This window comes from Melopsittacus undulatus, chromosome 4 (genome assembly GCF_012275295.1).
Source record: "Melopsittacus undulatus isolate bMelUnd1 chromosome 4, bMelUnd1.mat.Z, whole genome shotgun sequence".
Lineage (NCBI taxonomy): Eukaryota > Metazoa > Chordata > Aves > Psittaciformes > Psittaculidae > Melopsittacus > Melopsittacus undulatus.
The window spans coordinates 84,082,144-84,102,474 of NC_047530.1; the positions used below are offsets into that span (position 1 = coordinate 84,082,144).

Sequence of the window (20,331 nt, forward strand, 5' to 3'; positions counted from 1 at the left end):
AGTGTATAACAGTTCCTTCCTTTGGAATTTTGGTTTGTGCAATAAGCAATGCAGAGAAAAAAAAATTCTTTGTTTTCAAACAACAGAGTCCCATTCAAGTGTTAAACAACTGTTATTATTAATTATTTACATTGTGATAGCTCTAGAGGGACACCATCATGGAGCATGGCTCTCTTATGTTAGCTGCTATACAAACATAGATGAAAAAGATAGTTGTTACTATTCCTTATGGCAAATAAGCTAAGTTGCTCAAGGTAACAATGATTTGTTCATAAAAAGCTGCAAAAGGGCCTGTATTAGTCCAAACAAAAAGCCTAATTGTACTACCAAAATAAGTTGTGGTAAGGAAGAAGGAAACAAAACTGGAAAAGAATGTGATAGATTAACCTCACACCTGTTTGCTGTTAAATTAATAGGGGGATCAGCTATTTAACTCTTCAGAAGGGCCATTAAAAAGAAGACTAGTGAGGATGGTTGTGAAAGAAAATTGCAAAAGGGAGTGAGGCATTTTTTAATGGCTGCTTCCTACATTACTATTGCAGTACTGGAGCATCAAAATCTGAGCAGGCCAGGCTATAGAGGAAGATCTAGATGATTCATTACTCTTGCCAGCTTTAGCTAAAGCCCAAACACTAACTTCCTGTTGCTGCTCTTTCTCCTGGATATTTTTATTTCTTATCTATTTCTTACATATCTTTCTCTTTTTAGCTTTTTTTTTAGTAAGGATTTTTCTTAGTTGGCCAAGATCATAGGCCTTGTTGCTATGACATTAAATAGGCTGAGACCCTTGCATTCAAAATCCTGAACCTTATTTAATTTTTTAAGACTGGTTGTGACCACTCTTTTTTTCACTCATCCCCTCAAAGTTAATATAACAGTGATGTAGCGAGCTTAAAATCTAGAAGCATTACGCTAATCTAAATTTACAAAAATACTAGTATCCATTCTAATTTTGGACCCAGAACTATTTGAACGTGTTTCTGTTATTAATAAAACCAGCATCAGTAGGTGTTAGATCCCTTAGAAGATTGAGGATTAAGAGACTGATATAGGAAGCCTGTGGCATATTAGGATACTGAAGTCTGTAAAACTACAGGCTAGAATTCTAATTGCCACATTACCTTTCTCCTATCACATTGCTGTTTCTAGCAGATTTGATTCATTATCATTGCTTCATTTCCAGTATTATGCCAGTTTCCAGGGCAGCCGACACAATATACTGTGTTCCTCTGAATCCTCCAGAAGGAACAGCTTCCCACAAAACCCAACTCCCCTCAGAGTGCCTATTTAAGCATGGATTTTTATGTCAGGAAAGCAGTCAGGCATGCCTTTTTCTGTATGCTTGCTAAATGATACTTAACCTACTGTGCCAGAATCCAGAGAAGATTTTTTTCTCCTCTGGACTTTTTCTGAGAAAAAAAAAAATGTTTCCTTTCTCTCTAAGAGGGTCTTTTCCATTAAGCTTTTGGGGTAGCAATCTCTGCTAGAAGGCATGATCATGATCATAAATGCATCTCAGCACTGCAATTCATGTATGAGAGGGAGCAGCCCCTGTCATTTAATCTGATCCACAGGGGGCTGAGAAAGAAGCAGGTAGAAGCAGTGTCTGCTCAATTTATCAACAGCAATCTGACAAAAAAAGTACAGTTCTAGTCTGGTTTTGGTGGAGAGCTGAGCTTTTGACAGAACTATTTTAATTAAAAGTATTTCTGGTCAATGGTACTTGCTTTCTTCAAAAAAAATGCAGCTGAAGCAGTGATTGTAACCATAGCTGTTATAATTTTGTAACATTAAGTCTTTCATATACTTACTTTGTCTTATGCTCTTTTTTTTAGGCTGTGTTATCTTCCTTGATGTGTTGTGGTGATATGGCTGCTGCGATGCACCATTTCCATGTACAAATAAAATGAAAGAGGGGGGCATGTTGATCCCCTTACTTATGACAGGGCACCCAGCCTACAATGAAGAATACTGTTTTGCAACACCTGGACTACAGCTCTCAAAAGGCAGCACAGCTATGTTTAGGAATCAAAATATTTTCCTTTTTCACTGCCATTTCAGACTATTCTAGCTAAAAAAATTCTCCCTAACTGCCCATTTTCCAAGCAGCTCTAACCAGGAATCCTCAATGAGACAATAGGGGAAATAAGAGAAGAGAGACCTAGTTAAGGGAAAAAAAGAAACCTAGACTTCCAATTTTCAGATGTCATCATCTTCTAATAAGTTTATTTTCTATTATGTGAGAGATACTTAGGCTGATTCTTCAGAAAAAAATTGAAGTTAATAATGATCAATCTGCATTTACTCTGCACATAACCATAGAGGTTATGATGCATGGCATTATTGTAGTCTACTGAATGTTTCCCTTTTATGCCTGGCTTCAGAGACTGTAATAGCCTATTATTCATTTCTAGGTAAAGGAGTTCCTCCTTTGGTTTAGGTGGCAGGAATTTGTACTTCTGCTGAGATTTTCAAACTTCATTCTGGCAGATGTAGACAGATATATTTAATTATCATACAAACAACACTGGTTCGTCATTCTCCTTTCAAGATGACCCAATGCACCTGACAATAATACTGTCTAAAAAAACCCCAACAGTGCTTTTGGAAAGGATCTTTTCTAAATGCTCTTTGTTTCAGGGAAGAATTTATCATGTTCTTTAAATGTTCTTGTTTCTTTGTTTCATTTCTCTTTCCCTCAAAGATGATAAATGAATAGAGAAGACTCAAGGTTAGATCTGGTGTAATTCCAACACCCATCCGTTTCTTATTTACCAAGTATTTATTTATTTGTTTTCCTGAGAATGACAAACAAACAAAATCAGGGTGTATTAAATGTATTTACAAGCAAGTGAAACAAAACAGAAATAAAAGAAAGAATTGTAAATTTGAAATATTCTTGAAGATAAGACACCAGAGATAAAGTGAAATTTCATTAATGCATTCAAGTACATTGGCCCAAGTCCATGCTGGCTATTAATCCATAGCTCACAGATGAGTTTGTTTCACTGTTATTTAAAATCAGAACAAAATTTGACTCTGGAGCAGCTGCAATGAGCTAACAACCTCAGCACAGAGCCACCATACAGCAGCCACCAAAGAGAAAAGATGAGGTTGTAGCTACGGCTTTAGTGAATGACTGAGAAGAGCTGAATACTCTTTTGTGAAAATCATCCCCTCTTTGTGGGTCTATTCCCTGAGTAAAATTTATTTTTACCTTTCTGCATTGTGAAAACCTTTGGTGAAGACATGCTGTGCTGGCATTTCAGATAAACCTAGGTTTGAAGAGAAAAAGTCATGTACCTTTCCTGCCTGAAGGACGACTCATGTGGAGCCCAGCCCCATTCACATTTACCTGGGTGACATCTCTGGCCATTTCAAACAGAACATGGCTGGATTTTGAAGGGAAGAATGTAGTCATACTGTTATCTGTGCTCACTGACAAAAAGGATGAGCAGACTTTGTTGTAGGTGCCACATACAAGTGTACACATGAGCTGCCAGAGCTGCCTGGCCCTGCTGAGGAGCTGCTGGACAGCAGAAGCCACAGAGTGCCTGCTCTGAGGTAGAACTCGCCTCAGCCTGGCGGGCTGCACATGGGATAATGTCTTTTCCACTGAAAACTGTGAGCTGGGTAGCTTCCCTCAGCTTGCCCCACATCCCCTTTCCCTCAGGACACAGTGTGGCACCCTTACAGCATCAGGTGGTGGTGATGGGAGTGTGACCATCAGAGGGCCACATGAAGCTGGGTCCTGCCGCCATGTCAGGAGCTCTTTGGTGGCTGTCACCTAGAGGAGGTAAGGCCTGGAGGCTTCAGTCATCTTCCGGTTAATGGGGAGATCATGGTGTTTACAGCACAAACATGTACATTTATAACTGATTTAGAGCACCTATGAAAGGGTTTCCTGGGTTTTTTTTTTTGGCAAACTTGAGACTGTCCCTTCTGAGGGTGACAGGAGCTCTCTGGGCGAGTGCTGGGTCCCTGTCACTGCTCACCAGACCCAGAGGCAGTCTCATCAGTTGCAAAGGGACAGAAAGATGTACAGGCACTGCTGGAAGGTCCAGAGCAAACCCAGCCCCTGGAGTCCAGAGGTCCTGAGGGGATGGTTCTTGCTCAGCAGAGTGGCTACTGGAAATGCCCCACTTGGGGCAGCAGTCAGCACTGCTGGAGCTGCCAGCTGGCAGAGGGGCAAGGGGTGGTTATTTATAGGAGGTTTCTGTATGGGTTTCATAAAAAAGACTTGGGAAGGGAAAGAAAAGCAAACTTTGTGGTGCTGCTTCAGAAGGAAGGGGTGCTAGGGAGCCATAAGAACTAGCAGCTCCCTCGATTCCAGGGGGCAGCAGGGCCTGTCAGGGGTGGCAGGACATAGCCTCCCTGCCAGGAACCTGGGGGGGGACGACACAGGACACAGGGGGGCAGCTTCAGCCCCAGGCATTGGGTATCTCCTTTGGGAAAGGCATCCAGCTTGGTGGGACACATGGGTAAATCTGTGGGGAGCTTGAGACTGGCAATCCTGCAGCATCACTGGGGCAGGAATTGAGGGCCTTGGGCTGGGCTGGAGTTGGGGGAGCCTCTGGTGGCTGGTAGGGGCATTCAGGCCTAAAAGTGCACTCAGGGCCCTGGCAGTACAGAGCTACTGCAGTAACCGTATGATAAATGAAGTTAGGTATCAGAGAATTATCAAGAGAATATCAAGAGAATATCAAGAAAAGAAGCATCTTATAAAAATAAATATTTTTACCAAGTGTGTATTTCACCCGTGGGACATATTGTCAGAGGAAACCACTGAGGCCAAGACCTTAAAGAGATTGAAGAGGGTTTGGTCAGTTATGTCATAGCAAGATTGCCCAGATGTGGTATCATTTATGCCAGATTTCAGAGAGATTTAGAAGCATGTGTTACAGGGAAGAATTGAGTCTCTCAAGAGATTAATTTGAGATTTAAAGCAGAGAAAACAGTATACGTATCAGGAGTGTTGCATCCCAACTAGAAGGAAGTGCAGGAGGAGGCTGGGAGACCTTCCTGGATGAATAAAGAGCTGCTGAGGAAGCTTCAAAGGAAAAAAGAGGCTTATAAAAGGTGGAAGCAAGGACAGGTAGCCTGGGAAGAATACAGGGATGTTGTCTGGGAAGCTAGGGACCAGGTTGGGAAAGCTAAGGCCCAGTTAGAATTAAACTTGGCTAGGGATGCTAAAGATAACAGGAAGGGATTCCACAGGTACACTGCAAATAAAAGACAGACTAGGGACAATGTGGATCCTCTCCAGAAGCTATCAGGAGAATTTCCTACCCTGGATTTGGAGAAGGCTGAGGTTCTTAATGACTTCTTTGCCTCAGTCTTCACTGGCAAAGGCTCTGATCCACCACCCAGGTCTTGGAAGGCAGACACAGGGACTGTGAGAATGAAAACCTTGGGCCCACTGTAGGAGAGGATCTGGTTCGAGACCAACTTAAGAACCTGAATGTGCACAAGTCTGTGGGACCTGATGAAATCCATCCATGGGTCCTGAAGGAGCTGGTGAATGAAGTTGCTAAGCCACTGGCCATCATATTTGAAAAATCATGGCAGTCAGGTGAAGTTTCTGATGACTGAAAAAAGGGAAATATAACCCCTATTTTCAAGGAAGGGGAAAATGGGTGATCCAGGGAATTACAGACCAGTCAGTCTCACCTCTGTGCCTGGCAAAATCTTGGAGCAGATTCTCCTGGAAGGCATGCTAGGGCACAAGAAAAACAACAAGGTGCTTGGTGACAGCCAACATGGCTTCACTGAGGGGAAATCCTGCCTGACCAATTTGGTGGCCTTCTGTGATGGGGCTACGGAAATGATGGACAGGGGTAGCGCAGTTGATGTCATCTACCTGGACTTGTGCAAAGCATTTGACACTGTCCCATGTGACATCCTTGTCTCTAAATTGGAGAGACATCAATTTGATAGGGGGACCACTCAGTGAATAAAGAACTGGCTGGATGGCTGCATGCAAAGGGTTGTGGTCAATGGCTGAATGTCCAGCTGGAGACCAGTAACGAGTGGTGTCCTTCAGGCATTGGTGTTGGGACCAGTCTTGTTCAACATCTTTGTCGGTGACATGGACAGTGGGATTGAGTGCACCCTCAGCAAGTTTGCCAATGACACCAAGCTGTGTGGTTCAGTTGATATGCTGGAGGGAAGGAATGCCATCCAGAGGGACCCTGGCATGCTTGTGAGGTGGGCTGATGCCAACCTCATGAAGTTTAACCATGACAAGTGCAAGGTCCTGCAGCTGGGTCGGAGCAATCCCAGGCACAGCTACAGGTTGGGCACAGAAGAGATTCAGAGCAGCCCTGTGGAGAAGGACTTGGGGTGTTGGTTAATGAGAAACTGAACATGAGCCAGCTTCAGTGTGTGCTTGTAGCTGAGAAAGCCAACTGTATCCTGGGCTGCATCAAAAGGAGTGTGACCAGCAGGTCAAAGGAGGTGATCCTGCCCCTCTACTCTGCTCTCGTGAGACCTCACTTGGAGCACTGTGTGCAGTTCTGGTGTCCTCAACATAAAAAGGACATGGAACTGTTGGAACAAGTCCAGAGGAGGGCCACGAGGATGATCAGGGGACTGGAGCACCTCCCATATGAAGACAGGCTGAGAAAGTTGGGGCTGTTCAGCCTGGAGAAGGCTGCATGGAGACTTCATAGCAGCCTTCCAGTATCTGAAGGGGGGTTATAGGGATGCTGGGGATGGACTCTTCATTAAGGACTGTAGTAATAGGACAAGAGATAATGGGTTAAAATTTAAACAGGGGAAGTTTAGACTGGATATAAGGAAGAAGTAAGGGTGTTGAGGCACTGGAATGGGTTGCCCAAGGAAGTCGTGAATGCTCCATCCCTGGTGATGTTGAAGGCCAGGTTGGACAGAGCCTTGGGTGACATGGTTTAGTGTGAGGTGTCCCTGCCCATGGCAGGGGGGTTGGAACTAGATCATCTTAAGGTCCTTTCCAACCCTAACTATTCCATGATTCTATGATACTATGATTATGGTACTGCCCTTTTAATATACTATTAAAGAGCATAGTGATCTGAAGAGATTGCCAAGATGATAACATATGAGAATTCCTATGCAGACATGAAAAAAAAAGTGTGTGTGAAGGGCATGTGATATTAGATTTTACAAGGGCTACACCAACTTAGCTGCTGACAAATGAAAGCATCTGACCTGAGCATCTTTCAGTCAGTGAGGTTCCATCCTTCAGGAAAGAGGAATAACTGACAAAAATGTTACTGCTTCTACAAATTAATTCAGGTCTCTTGCTCTTTTATCCAGTACATAGTCTTTTGTTCTCTCTCTCCTCTGCCCTCCCTTTTTATTCTTGCATGCATAGGAGACAGGAAACCTCCATCACTTAGTCAGTCTTTCATACTTACAAAACCAATCCAGTGTTATTACACTTCTGATGACATGTGGAAAATCACCTCTAGATGTGCCAGTGTATCAGCACAACAATAGGCAGGGCATGAAATCCCATGGCAACTTAGGTATGAGATTAGACAACATTGATACAAAAGTTACAGTATGTGAACATGGAAAGAAAGCTGCCATTTGTACCAGCTGACCTGCTGCCATTCCCAATTTGAACAGCAGTTCTTCAAAGTACACAGACTGCAATTTGTGACCTTAAAGAATTCCTGCTTGAGTCTTAAAGAGAAAGTTGCATTAGTTGTATCATGCATTTTCCATAAAGTTCACATTTGTGTAAAAGGTAATAAACTAGAAACATATTTCTTTATGTACTTTTAACTCATTCTACTTCATAAAATGTCCAAGCACTTCAGGAGCTATGATCCTCAAGCAGTAATTCTTTAAGGTCACAAATTTGTTCCTTAAAAGTTCCCTTTGCCTACTACTGAAGTTCAGTCATTTCTGGGCTGCAAACCAGCAGCTGCTGCATGATCCACTATTGAACACTTTGAACACTGTGTGTGAAAAATACTGTCTCTTGCTGAAACCACGTGGCAAGTATAACCATTTATGTGTTAAATGGTGATTTTTAAATACTGCATCAGCACAATCTGTACCTCAGATCATTCACAGATTCTGTTTTTCCTTACAATGTCTCAGTCCTTTTTCTCACTGTTTTTTCAACATGCATTGGGGAATACCATAGAAAGTTGAGAAAAATTAGTGACAAGAAGAAACAATGTGAAACTGAGCTTCCTTCAACAGGAGGTGTGTATCTGCTTTGCTGCACCTTGCCATTCAGCATTCTCTTGGCAGAAGTGTTGGGACTTTACAGTTGTTGTTGTGAACTATTTCTATTGCATGCAGACGTTTAATTTTCTGTCCAGGTCACTCTTTCTTGGTTCTCCCTTCTCACTTGTTTGTTCCCCTCTTGTTTTTAGCCTTGGCTAAAAGTTTGCTCTTAGTTGGATTTTCATCAGATACCTGACACAGAAAGACATAAAAGAAATATCCTTATTTTGGAGTGTAGTTGGTCAAAAAAAAAAATAGCATTTGGAAATCTTAAATGAGTCTTGACTTGAGCTCCAAGCAGCATCAAGACACGAGTGCTCTGGGACTGCCAGATGCTTTACCACTGTAACAGCAGCAGTTTTAGTAGATTATAGTTTGACAACTGCTGCATTTCCTGAATCTGCAAAACTGACTGCCTGGAAACTGAACTGCTAAATATTTGGATGCCTATGCAAAGATCTTGCCTAGCTTCCTCCAGCTATTTGGAGGAAGAGTTAGGGTTGGATTACAGATGAAAGTCTGGATTAAAGTGAACCTGCAATTTCATAAGATTATGACCTTCAGTGCTCTTCACATATGGCTCTATCAAAGGATGTTATTATTCAGACTTAGCTTTCAAACATTCACAAATTTTGGGAGTTGAATCCAAATTCTAACATTGTTATTCAGGCTCATCAACTGAATACCTTTGAGTAAATCCAGGTGGGTATAGCACAAGACACGCAGTGAGATAGAGGATGTGTTTCATTGCTGACCGCTGAATTTTGTGAACCTTCAGTACCAACATTTGTAGCAATGCAGCACCAATCCCTTGTTTTGAATTGTTCAGTGAAAAACGATTGGACCTTATGTTGCATAATCTTCTCCCTTGTTATGTCAGGAGCAAATGATGGTTTGAAGTGAGTACTGTTATTTCAGCGCAGCATCTGTTTGCTTACGTGATACAGTGGTCATAGGTGGTGAGTAATGAGAGCTCTTGAGTCAGAACCTATAACCATGATGAGCTTTAACAGGTAAACCTACAAACAATAAAGGATAAAGCTCCGGAGTGAGGGAAAGGTCCTGAGTGGTATCTCAGTCTGACTGCTTATATATTGGTGCCAATCAGGTTGTTCAGAGGTTGTTACATTTCAACCCAAGCCTCTTAAGGCTCCAAATAAATTTATTCATGAGAATACATGTTTATAGCCCAATCTGACCCTACAGAAACTGGTGGCTAGCTTCTCTGATTTAATCTGACCCATGCAGACAATTCATACTGGAATGCTCATTTTCTTCTGTGGCAAAATCAAAACTGTCAGCAGTATGCTTCTATGTAAAAACAAAGAGATTCAGAAATGCCTGCAGGATTAACAAACCTGGTGGTAGCTCCCTGTTTGTTACATAGCGGTATACAAATAAAAACAACCCAGTTCATCAGTGCATTTAAGCACATTCCTACCTTTAAGCAAGTGCTTGAATATCACTGTCCTTCCTTGAACTTTAAAGGGACTCAGGGTCACTGTTCAAGAATGAATTGATATTTATGTTCCTTGAACACCCAAGATGGTCTTTCTCATGACTTTTTTGCTTTGCTGGATCAGGTTCTATAAACCTGCAGGTTGATTTCTGTCCTAGTCTGTTTAAATATTTCTAACACATACACAAAAATAAACCTAATCTTCTGCCAATATTCCACCTTTCTGGTCCCATGACATCCGGGATACAAGCCACTGGTCTTTCCAATGATCTGACTTACAAATCTAGTTTTAGAAGGCACTGGCAGCTAATCACTCCTGCAGTTGGAACACCTATATTACCGCATCTCTGTTGCATGTGACTAGCTTGGAAAATGAAGTTAAACTTGTACAATAGAAGCAATTTAATACATGATTTAGAACTGTAACCATCTTACAAGAAGTGAATTTGCATGCAAACTTTTACTTGTATGAGTAACCCTATATGTTTTGACGAGGAAGGAATATTAGTGAGGTTGGGTCTGCTGTAGAAATTATTGGATCATAGACCTGTGGTAATATTTACATGAAATGTAGCAGTTCCGCTCATTCGGGGAAAACAGTTTCACTTTTTCTGACTTTTTTCCTTCCCTATGACTGTTGAATCTCACGTTTTTGCAGGAGAGAAGAATCAAGCCTTGTGTATCTCAACCTGTTATGACAATCTGAATATAATACATAGGCAATCAAATAATTGATCGTGCTTAACCTGATTGCTTACTGAATGAAATCATACCTGAGATTTAGATAGATCACTGCTCTAATGAGCCAATTCTGTTGACCCCAAAAAAACCTTCAAGCACCTTTATGGCTGATGGAAGGGATACTTACTATCTTACAAAACTGGATTTTATCTTGTATGTTCATAGAAAAAAATTAGGTTGGAAGGGAAATCTGGAGGTCAGTAGTCCATCCTCCTGCTCAAAACAGGACTAGCTTCACAATCAAATCAAGTTGCTCCAAGCCTTGAAAAGTTTTTAAAATCTCTGAAGGTGGAGATTGAACAGCACCTTTAGTGATGCACTAGTCCCACTGAGATTATTTTTTTTTCATGTTTCCAGTCCGTATTTCTCTTGTTGCAACTTGTGACTGTTGTATTTTGGTTTTTTGCTGTGTATTTCAGAAAAGTCTGTGCCTGTCTTGTTCAATGGGTTAAGGTAGTGGAAGACTGCAATTATATCCCCTCTTAGCCTTCTTATGTCTAGGCTAAACAAATCAGTTGCCACAGCCTCTCCTATACCTCAGGTGTTCTGATGTCCTAAGTGGCTTAGCAGCCCTTCTCTAGAGTCTCTCCAGGTTCTCAACAGCTGTCATTCTGTGAGCCCCAAACTCCAGCTGCAGGATTGTTCACTCAGCCCTCAGCCTGACCTGGTGCACAGAGTACTTTTGCCCGTGATTCATGACTTTGTTTGTCTTTGTGGAACTTCATGAGGTTCTTGCTGGCTTGTTCCTCCAGTTTGTAGAGGTCATTCTGAATGGAAACCCCACTCTCCATTGTATCAACCACTCCTCCAGTCTGGGTGTCACTTGATGAGGTGTTTTTTTGTCTCAGCATCCAGGGCCATATGGCATAGCAACAGGGTAACATATTGACTTAGTCAGCAAGTAATAATTTTCATTTTTTTCTGGCAGGAATTGAATTATTGATAATTGTTGACCAGAGTTCATGAAATATTTTTCATAGAATCATAGACTCATAGAATAGTTAGGATTGGAAAGGACCTCAAGATCATCTAGTTCCAACCCCCCTGCCATGGGCAGGGACACCTCACACTAAACCATATCACCCAAGGCTTCATCCAACCTGGTCTTGAACACTGCCAGGGATGGAGCATTCACTACCTCCGTGGGCAACCCATTCCAGTACCTCACCACCCTAACAGTAAAGAATTTCTTCCTTATATCCAGTCTAAACCTCTGCTGTTTAAGTTTCAACCCGTTACCCTTTGTCCTATCACTGCAGTCCCTAATGAGGAGTCCCTCCCCAGCATCCCTGTAGGCCCCCTTCAGATACTGGAAGGCTGCTATGAGGTCTCCACACAGCCTTCTCTTCTCCAGGCTGAACAGCCCCAACTTTCTCAGCCTGTCTTCATATGGGAGGTGCTCCAGTCCCCTGATCATCCTCATGGCCCTCCTCTGGACTTGTTCTAACAGTACCATGTCCTTTTTATGTTGAGGACACCAGAACTGAACACAATACTCCAAGTGAGGTCTCACAAGAGCAGAGTAGAGGGGCAGGATCACCTCCTTCGACCTAGACTGAATACACAGTATACTTTGCAGTACATGTTATGCTAATTAGAAAGATATAATAATTGTATTTTGATTATACCTATTGAAATATGTTTTTATTTAGTAAAGCTTTCTGATGGAGAACTTTACATAGAAAAGAAATAAAAAATAGATAATCAGTAATATATAATTATATACATATATAGGAAGTGGTTGGGATTATCTGAGTAGAATTATTATAACAGTGCACTGCTCAATACCTGTGATTCAATATCTGACTCAATACCTGGCCCTGCCCACGCCAACCATCCTGATCTGTGCTGCAAGCCTTCAGAAGTCACTATAAAGCTCTTGCTTGTTTTGCTGTTGTGCCTTATATTTGACATGCCACCACTACATGTTGCGATGCTCAAACTGAAGGAAAGATGTGATGCTTTGGAGAAGTTATATGGTTTTTAATTGCTAAAAATGCAAACCAGAAGGCTGCTCTCGCAGTGCACTAGCCCACTCTGCTGCAATCATTTTTCTTTATTGACATCCCCAGCTGTGTTGGTGAAGGGAAGCAGACAGTCTCTGTTAGGAAGCAGTGCAGTGTACAATGCGACAGTGTTCTTAGATTTCTGTTAATGCAATGTTTGCAGTATCCCACAACCTCTTTGCTGAAGTACTGCAAGAAAAAAAGGTGGTCTTTCAAAAATTTTCTTTAACAAAACCTGGCCATGCACTGTAGTAACATCCAGCCCAACCTTTTCCTGGTGTTTAGCTTTACCAGTGATAAAATAACAATGAAAATTCATATTCCACGTTACTAGCTCTCTTAGGACAGCTCAGCCTAGGCCTAAGATTCTCCTTCATCACAGAACTGCTTCCACCACCCTTCTTTTTGTGTGTGAGCGAGGAAGCCACCTTGCCTCAGTGAATCTGACAGTGAAGAAGGCAGAAAGGATTCTCTGTGGGAGACCTCAGTTTCTTTATACTTCACAAGGAGGTTTTCCTGATGTGGGGCCTTCCATTGTATTGCCAAGTCACAAACAGGTACATCACAGTTCAAGAGGGAACATGTCTATAATGTAAAGATCTAAGCCACATGTCCCTAAAGTTGCAGGCAGAGCTGTTGGATTTAGGGTTACAATTCAGTCTTGTTGTTGAGAAATGTCTCAACCTGTGAAACTGTACCTACCCAGGAATTTGAAACCATGATTTCCTAAAGATCACAGATCTGTCTGCATCAGTTCCAGTGGGCCTCTTTCTTAAGAGAGGTAGAACTTTGTGATTCAGTCACAACCATCATAGGTGAAGCTACAAAACAGTTTCTTTTCTAAGCCCTTATTTTCGATACATGTCTGAAAATCTGCAAAATGGAGGGTTGAAATTTAAATTTATTTGCCTCTGCTTAAAGATGAAGTTATGCTTTTTAAAGCAGTTCATATTTTGATTGAGAAGTCTAAAAAGGTTTAATTTATATTTATTTTTATTTCTCCAGACCTTTTAGTTTAAACACCCCTGGTTTTGATTTGAATTCAAGCATCTGAATATCACACACTGACTAGCTACAGTATGGGTTTTAGTTAAGTTCATTAAAAACACACAAGTAGGAAAGGACACTATTAATTGAGTGCTATGAACTTCTTGAGTCCTCAGTATGGCTTTCCATGTCATGAGTTCCAAATACTACAGGAAAATTACAACCTGGTGTACATATATTCAGTTTTACCAGCATTTCACATTCCCACTACACTGAGGCTTGCATTTTCCAAACCAAATAAAATACGTTTCATTATCAAGCCATTGGTCATCACCTAAGCAGTGGAGGAAGGAATGCTAACATGTTCAAAACCTGCTCACATTTAGATCCAGACTTTTCAGCTCACTGAACATAACAGTTTGTTGTATAATTGGATACCTGTAATGCTTTTTAATGTAGCTGTTTAAAGGAAAATTAAAACAGGGCAAGGTACTCCAAAGATTGTAATGAGAACTTGCAGAGCTGAGCTCATCTTTCAGCTGAATTGCCTAAGGTTGTGTATGAATTCAGTAGAGAAGCTGTACCTAGTCCAGAATTCACCTTCCATTCAAATCTGGTTCTTGCACAGAGCCTTCCGTGAGATGTCTGATGTGCCAAATAGCATGTCTTTAAATTAAAGCTTAAGTCTAATTGTAGAGTTACCTACAGGTAAGAAGTACTCCCCAGGAAAAAGAATACCACTTGTATTTACCAAACAAGTTTTCAGTCCCTTGTATAACGTGTCTAGGTGCACCATAAAGGTGTTCAGCACTAGGTTTTATACTTCCTGTCTCAAGACAGAAGCAATTTCCAATAAACACAGCCTTTAGGCTCAGAGCTTGAGTTAGAGGAGAGGGGAAAGCAGTTTCTGATTTAGTATCAAACTTCCTAGTGGTGTTGTTAAAAGCTATTTTTTTTCACTGCTCCTTTTATTTGCCAACAAACAGGCAACTGCTAGGTGCTGTATGACTTCAGTGTAGATGCTTACTGGCTAACCACGACAAGTGTCTCAACATTCCCTCCCTCCTGGTATATCATACAGTTAATACAACTTTTATGCTCCATAAGTCTTTGCAAACAGGGAACTTTCTATTTATATAAGACTTAGTGGGAATACTCAGGCCTGCCTCTACTCAGCAGGGTGACATTTGCTGATTCCGTCATGTCGAGTGACATATGAAAATTGGCAATTAATAGCACCTGGCTTCAGGGGGACAAACAACTGTGTATCGCTTGTCTGTAGGCAGCAGAAGCTTCAGATGTAATTATCTGAAAATAAAGCAGTTGTCCCAGTTTAAGCTAGTTTCATTTCCTTCAAAAGAAGTGAAATGCAGTCACTCCAGTGGTGTCAAGTCATCCCTCTGTGTTATTCTGTTTGTTTCATTGCAGCCTCTTCTCTCCAGGGAGCTCATTTGTATTCTCTTGCTTTCAGGTCATTTGACTCTTAGTTCATGTCATGGATTTAACTTTGCCTTCTCTTTACAATAAATTAAAATGTTACTGTCGCCACCAGACTGAGCCTGGAAACCACAACTGTGACTATTTAGCAACCTATTTTAAACTCAAGTGAAATGCCAGGTACCTAAATATTTTACGGCTAATTGCCACTTGGCTTCAGATCTACATCTTGGTATTCAGGATAATGCTTACTATCATTATGGCAGGATGCCACTGCTTTTGAGTATTTGCTGATGTCATATTTAGAAATGCATTTTTTCCCTTTTGAGAAAACATTGTACCATCTAGAAGGACAGTTTGGACTCCACTTGGGTCATCACTTACATCACCATGAAAATGTTCTGCTGCTTATATTTTGGCTGTTTTCCTCATGGCAACACTTCTTCTCCCCTTGGAGCGCTACAGAGAAATAAAAACTTGTGGTAGGCTAGTGCAGTGATTGGCTGAACCTATGCGCTCAGCTCTAAATTTAGGCATAATTTAAAATTTTTGCCACTGCCATGTGCACTTTTCCCTTCCCTCAGTCTTTGTGAAATGGTCTGGACATCTACTGCAAAATCGCTTTTCTGAATGAGACTGCTACTACTGTGGAATCATGCTTCAGAGATCACATGGGGTCCATCTTGTCACCTGGCCTCGAGAGGAGGCCAGAGTCAAGGTTTTCCTCCAGATCTTCTCCTAAAGCATCTACCAGTAAAGCTTACCTAAATGCCCATAGCAGCTGAAGTTTGAGAAGGCTATTACGGCCAGCTCAGCCATCATCACAATGATTTGCTGTGTGCAAAGGCAGGCTAACATTGCCTGCTGAAGTTAAGCTGCAAAGTGCAGTGCTAGCTGTAGTTCGGGTACTGTCTTCAGGTGACCTGACTAACAGAAAGCCTGGGTTAGATCTCTTCTTACCCCACAAAGCTCTACTCTACACTTGCAGTTTCTTGTTCTCAACAGTACCTGTTATCCTGCTGCTTTATGCCTACAGCCCAAAGGCCGTCCATCCCTCAGTTTTATTCCTCTTCCCTGCAGCTTTTGCTCTCCCCCGTTTCTCTCACTGCTCTGCACTGCTGTGTTTGAAGGCAGCAAAGGTGGCCTGTTCTCGACAGACAGCTGCATTCCCACTCGCATAGGGAGCAGGAGGGGTGGGGTTTATACCCACTCACTCCAAGCCTTCACCCCTCCAGCAAGCCCCCGTGCCAAAAAGACTTCCTCCTGCCCTAGCCGCCGCTGGTCTCTCAGCCTGCCCACCCTGTGTGCTACACAGACCCACACAATGCGCGGAAACCCAGCTAATGGGGTGCCTCCTTCTTCCCAAGACGGGTGAACCCCCAGTCAGGGCGGCTCCTCGTCGCCGTGCGCCGGGTCTCCGCTCTGTCCGGCCGTTCCGGCGCACCGGGAGGCACTAGCAGCACCTAGTGGTAAAAGCCGGCCTCAGCGGCAGAACGGGCGCCGCGGAGAGAACGGGAACCCGATCCATCCTCTCCCTAGCGAGGTTTAGGATTTGGAAACTGAAAACAAATTGTTTTATATAGATCACTTCACATGCAATACCCTGACTTTTCCTACGGCATTCCTCTCTTTTTTTTTAAAGGATCTGAACTGTACTGCTTTGCATCATAAGCTCTTTACTGAAAGGATTTGAGTAGTGTCCCTGCCCAGTGATTTTGCAGACATCCTGCTGTGTAATAGCATTAACGTGTCAGGACCTGAGCCTACAAGGAAACATTACAGGACTTTAATTTATACACACCTTTATTTGTGGGTCTCCAAGCAATGTATGCATGCCCATGACCAGCAGAAGTACTGCCAGCTTGGGGGGGTGGGTAGGGGGTGGGGTGGGGAACAGCAAAGTAGTAGCAGAAAAATGCTAGTATAAGATTTTAGGGCAAACAAACTTTTCTTTAATAGAAAGTACTATCCATTAGATTTTTAAATGTTGACAGACATTGGGAAAAAAAGCTAAGTTTCTATGGTCTCATGCTACCATTGTTAAATGCTCAGTACTTCATCAAGTCTTAGGAGAAAGAAGGGTTGAGCTGAGTCTTCTGGAAATTACATGCACAGTTGTGGCATTTGGAGAGGTACTTTATCTCTGAGGCTAGATAACCAAACCACCCTCTCTACAGTAAAACTGAAAAAGCAGGTCAACACTGTCCCAGCTGAGCATCGCCCCACACTCTATTCTGTTCCAATCACATTGTTATTTAAAACTGAATTTACTAAACTGAAAGATATCCTGCATACTAGGGAAAGGGAGGACTCTGAAAGGTATTTACTACTCACATGTAAATTAAGACAGTGCTCTAAGAAGATGCTATTACTAAAAAATCAGCTGGAGGGTTTTTTTTTTTCAGTTTGTTGTTGGTCTTTGGGATGATGAGAGTGGAAAAAGGGACAGATATGATGCCACTGTGTGCATGGGGCAGTTCTCTCAGTACTTTCCAGACTATGCCTGACTTAAGGCTTAGCCAAGAGTTTTTGAGCAGAACACATAGCCACATTGCAATTATTTTGTACCCATTGCCAGTCCTACACTTTCCAGGGCAAGTTTTGAAGTGGAAAGCAGATTGAAAACGCTATACATATAAATAATGTATTGACTGTTTCATACAAGCTGTATCCAGAAGTGCGTTACTGCATGAGCAGATGTAGTGATATCGTTACTTGATTAAGAAAAAACTGAGAAATTATGAATAATTATGTCTTTTATAATGATCATCTTAGTGGATCTGTGCTGCTACTGCTCCAAGATGGGAACTGGAAGAACATCCACTGCCACTACAATTGGCTGTCATAACATTGATGAGCCATCATACAACTACACTGTTTTTCTATAGCCATCACATACTGTCAACAGGAACAACTGGATCAGTTAACAGATGGAAAAAAAATCCCAGTCTCATTATATATGTACACACATATATGCAGTGGCATCAGCGCAGGCCATACTATCTGGGGATTCAGCTGATAAATAACTGGGGCTCTTATCTTGCGATGTGTAAACGTCTATAACCAGCCTAGACGTGTTTCATCCTCCCACTGCCCTGCTGCTTGTCCATCAGCAGAGCCCATCCCTCAGTTTCAGGCGGTTGCCGGTAACGGTGCGCGGGCGCTGTGCAGCACCGCGGGAACATCTCGGCACATCAGCCACTTGCAAAACCACGTTGGATGCAGCCTCCCCAACACCCCCAACGGTTCCCCGCGGGCGGCTCCAGGCTCGGCGAGCGGAGGTGGGAAGGGAAGCGCGGCGGTGCCGCCGGGCCGCGCACAGCGGCGCTACCTCTCCCTTGCTCTCCGCCTCGCGTACCCGACTCGCCGCGGATTTTCCACCGCCGTCTCCGCTTCGGCATGAGAAAACTTTGCCGCTTCACTGCCCTGGTTCACTTCGAACCCGTTCGCCCCCGGCGAGCAGGGAGACATCGCGACAAGGAGATGCAGCCATAGCCGCGGGCCCCGGGAGAGAGGAGCAGCACTCCACTCTCTGCAGGCTTGCAGGCCCTGCCGGGGGCCTCTCCAGGGTCCGCTGCCGTGGGGGTCTGCATGTCGGCCTGGAGCCCTGCCGGAGGGGCAGCGGCTTCACCCGAAGCCGCAGCCCCTCGTCTCTCTGCGCTCCGCTCCCATTCCAGACACAGCAACGTAGCCAGCCCTTCCCCTTCCAGGAGGCACGGAAGGGGGTGGATTTAAATGCAAGCATTGCTCCGCCGCTGGCTTTCATCCTCACTCTCGGCCGGTGCCTCTCTTCCACCCTCCCCACTCCGGCGGCTCTTGAACCTGTCCGCCCAAAAAGTGTGCCACCCCTCTATCCCCGACTCCCCTCCCGGGCCAGCCCCTCCTGCCTCCACTGCAGGGGCTCCTCGGAACCCCCTGCCTGCCCGGGGCGGCAGGCTGCGAGCAGCGGGGAAGGCGGCTAGAGCTATTCGCCTGCGAAGAAATGCCCTGTTGAACTTTGAATATATTAGTTGACATCAGTGCGAGTTGGGGCTGCCAGCCCCTAGCTCCCTCCTCCTTCCCTACCTCCTCCTTCTCCGCCTCCTCCTCCTCCCCCCGGTCTCCGATGGAAAGAGTTGAAGCCGTGCTGATAGGAGCCGCCTGGAAGAGACAGCGGAGCGCAGGGCAGGACTTGGGTCCCAACTCCGGCCGCGCCGTGGGGATGCTGCCCGCAGCCGCTCGCATGGCCCGGGGCGGCGCTCACTAAGCGCCGGGCTGCGCAGAGCTGCTGCTCCGCACACTCGCTCGCCCAGCCGAGCCGAGCTGAGCCGAACCGCGCCGAGCTGACTCTCGCCGAGGCTACCCCCACTCCTGCGGCCGCCGGAGCGCGATGCACCGGTGAACTCCGCACCGAGAGCCCGGCGGCCACCCCGTAAGCGAGGGGAGGCAGCGGGCCGGGGGGCGGACGATGGTCCCGGCCCCGGGGCGGGGGGCGCGCAAACTTCCCAAGTTGGCGGGGAGCCGGGTCCAGCCGGTGGCCCTGGGATAGGAACCCGGGGAGGTGGGGAGTCCTGGGCTGCCGTGGGGTGATGGAGGGGGTCGGGCGCCGTGCGGGGCGTGGGGATGTGTTTGGGTACGGCGTTCGGTGCCCCCCGTCCTCCTTCCCCCTCGGGCGAAAGGGGCTTTTCTGTCGCTGGTTTTTCAGTCCGGCTGCGCTGGAGAGGACGTTAGCTTGGAGGTGGCAGCGGAGGTGGTTTCTGCCCTCTTTCTCTCCTGCTACCTTCCGAGCTCTTCCTAACCATCCGAGCGGGGCTGTGGCGAGAGGGAAGGGGGTGCAGCGGTGGGGAGCCGGATAGCTTAGACAGAGGGATATTAATGGTTTATTTTTTTTTTCAGATGGTAATTTGTCTTTGTGGTAGGGGTGGCCCATTAAATTTCAGCTCACGTCCTGATGGAGATCAAAAGCAAAGGGGAGAGGGAGAGGGAAGTAGAGAGCCTTGTGCAGCTCCTTAGCTCTGTGTATTGTTAGAAACTTGGGGATGAGGGGGGATGCCAGAAACAACCTTTCTCTATCCAGCTCTAACACCAGCACCAAAAGTTGGAGATCTGTATTTTCCAACACTACCATCTGCTCCCCGGTGCTGCCTGGGAGCACACTTACTGTTACGCCTCAGAGGAAACAAACAAAAGGTGTGCTTGCCAAGTCGGCACTGAACCTGTCTGTTCATGGGCTTTTAGGTGGAGCCCGTGTATGGAGCAGGTATAGAGAAGTATCTGTATCCTAAGGGTTCACTGTCCTCTGTTGGTTCAGTTTAGACTCTTAGATAATTTCCTGCCCTGAAGAAAAAGGTCTCCAAACGTGGTAGATGCCAAGTCCTAGTTTTCTTGTTATGTTTTTATTTTGAGTTAGGCTTTGATCCCCTCTCCTCTCTCTTCCCCCCCCCCCCCCCCCCCCCCCCCCCATTTATGTATGGATACATCAGTTTGGGATCATAGTTA

At 44.4% G+C, this 20,331-nt stretch overlaps 1 protein-coding gene across 1 annotated transcript in view; it reads left to right on the forward strand.

Annotated features, from left to right (window-relative positions):
- The first annotated feature begins 19,011 nt into the window (after nucleotides 1-19,011).
- The window catches only part of SEMA5B (semaphorin 5B), a 275,414-nt gene continuing 274,094 nt past the window's right edge, over nucleotides 19,012-20,331 (forward strand). Inside the window, exon 1 of the mRNA XM_005153798.3 lies at nucleotides 19,012-19,264. The gene's annotated coding sequence lies outside the window, so the exon portion shown is untranslated. The remainder of the gene's footprint in view (nucleotides 19,265-20,331) is intronic.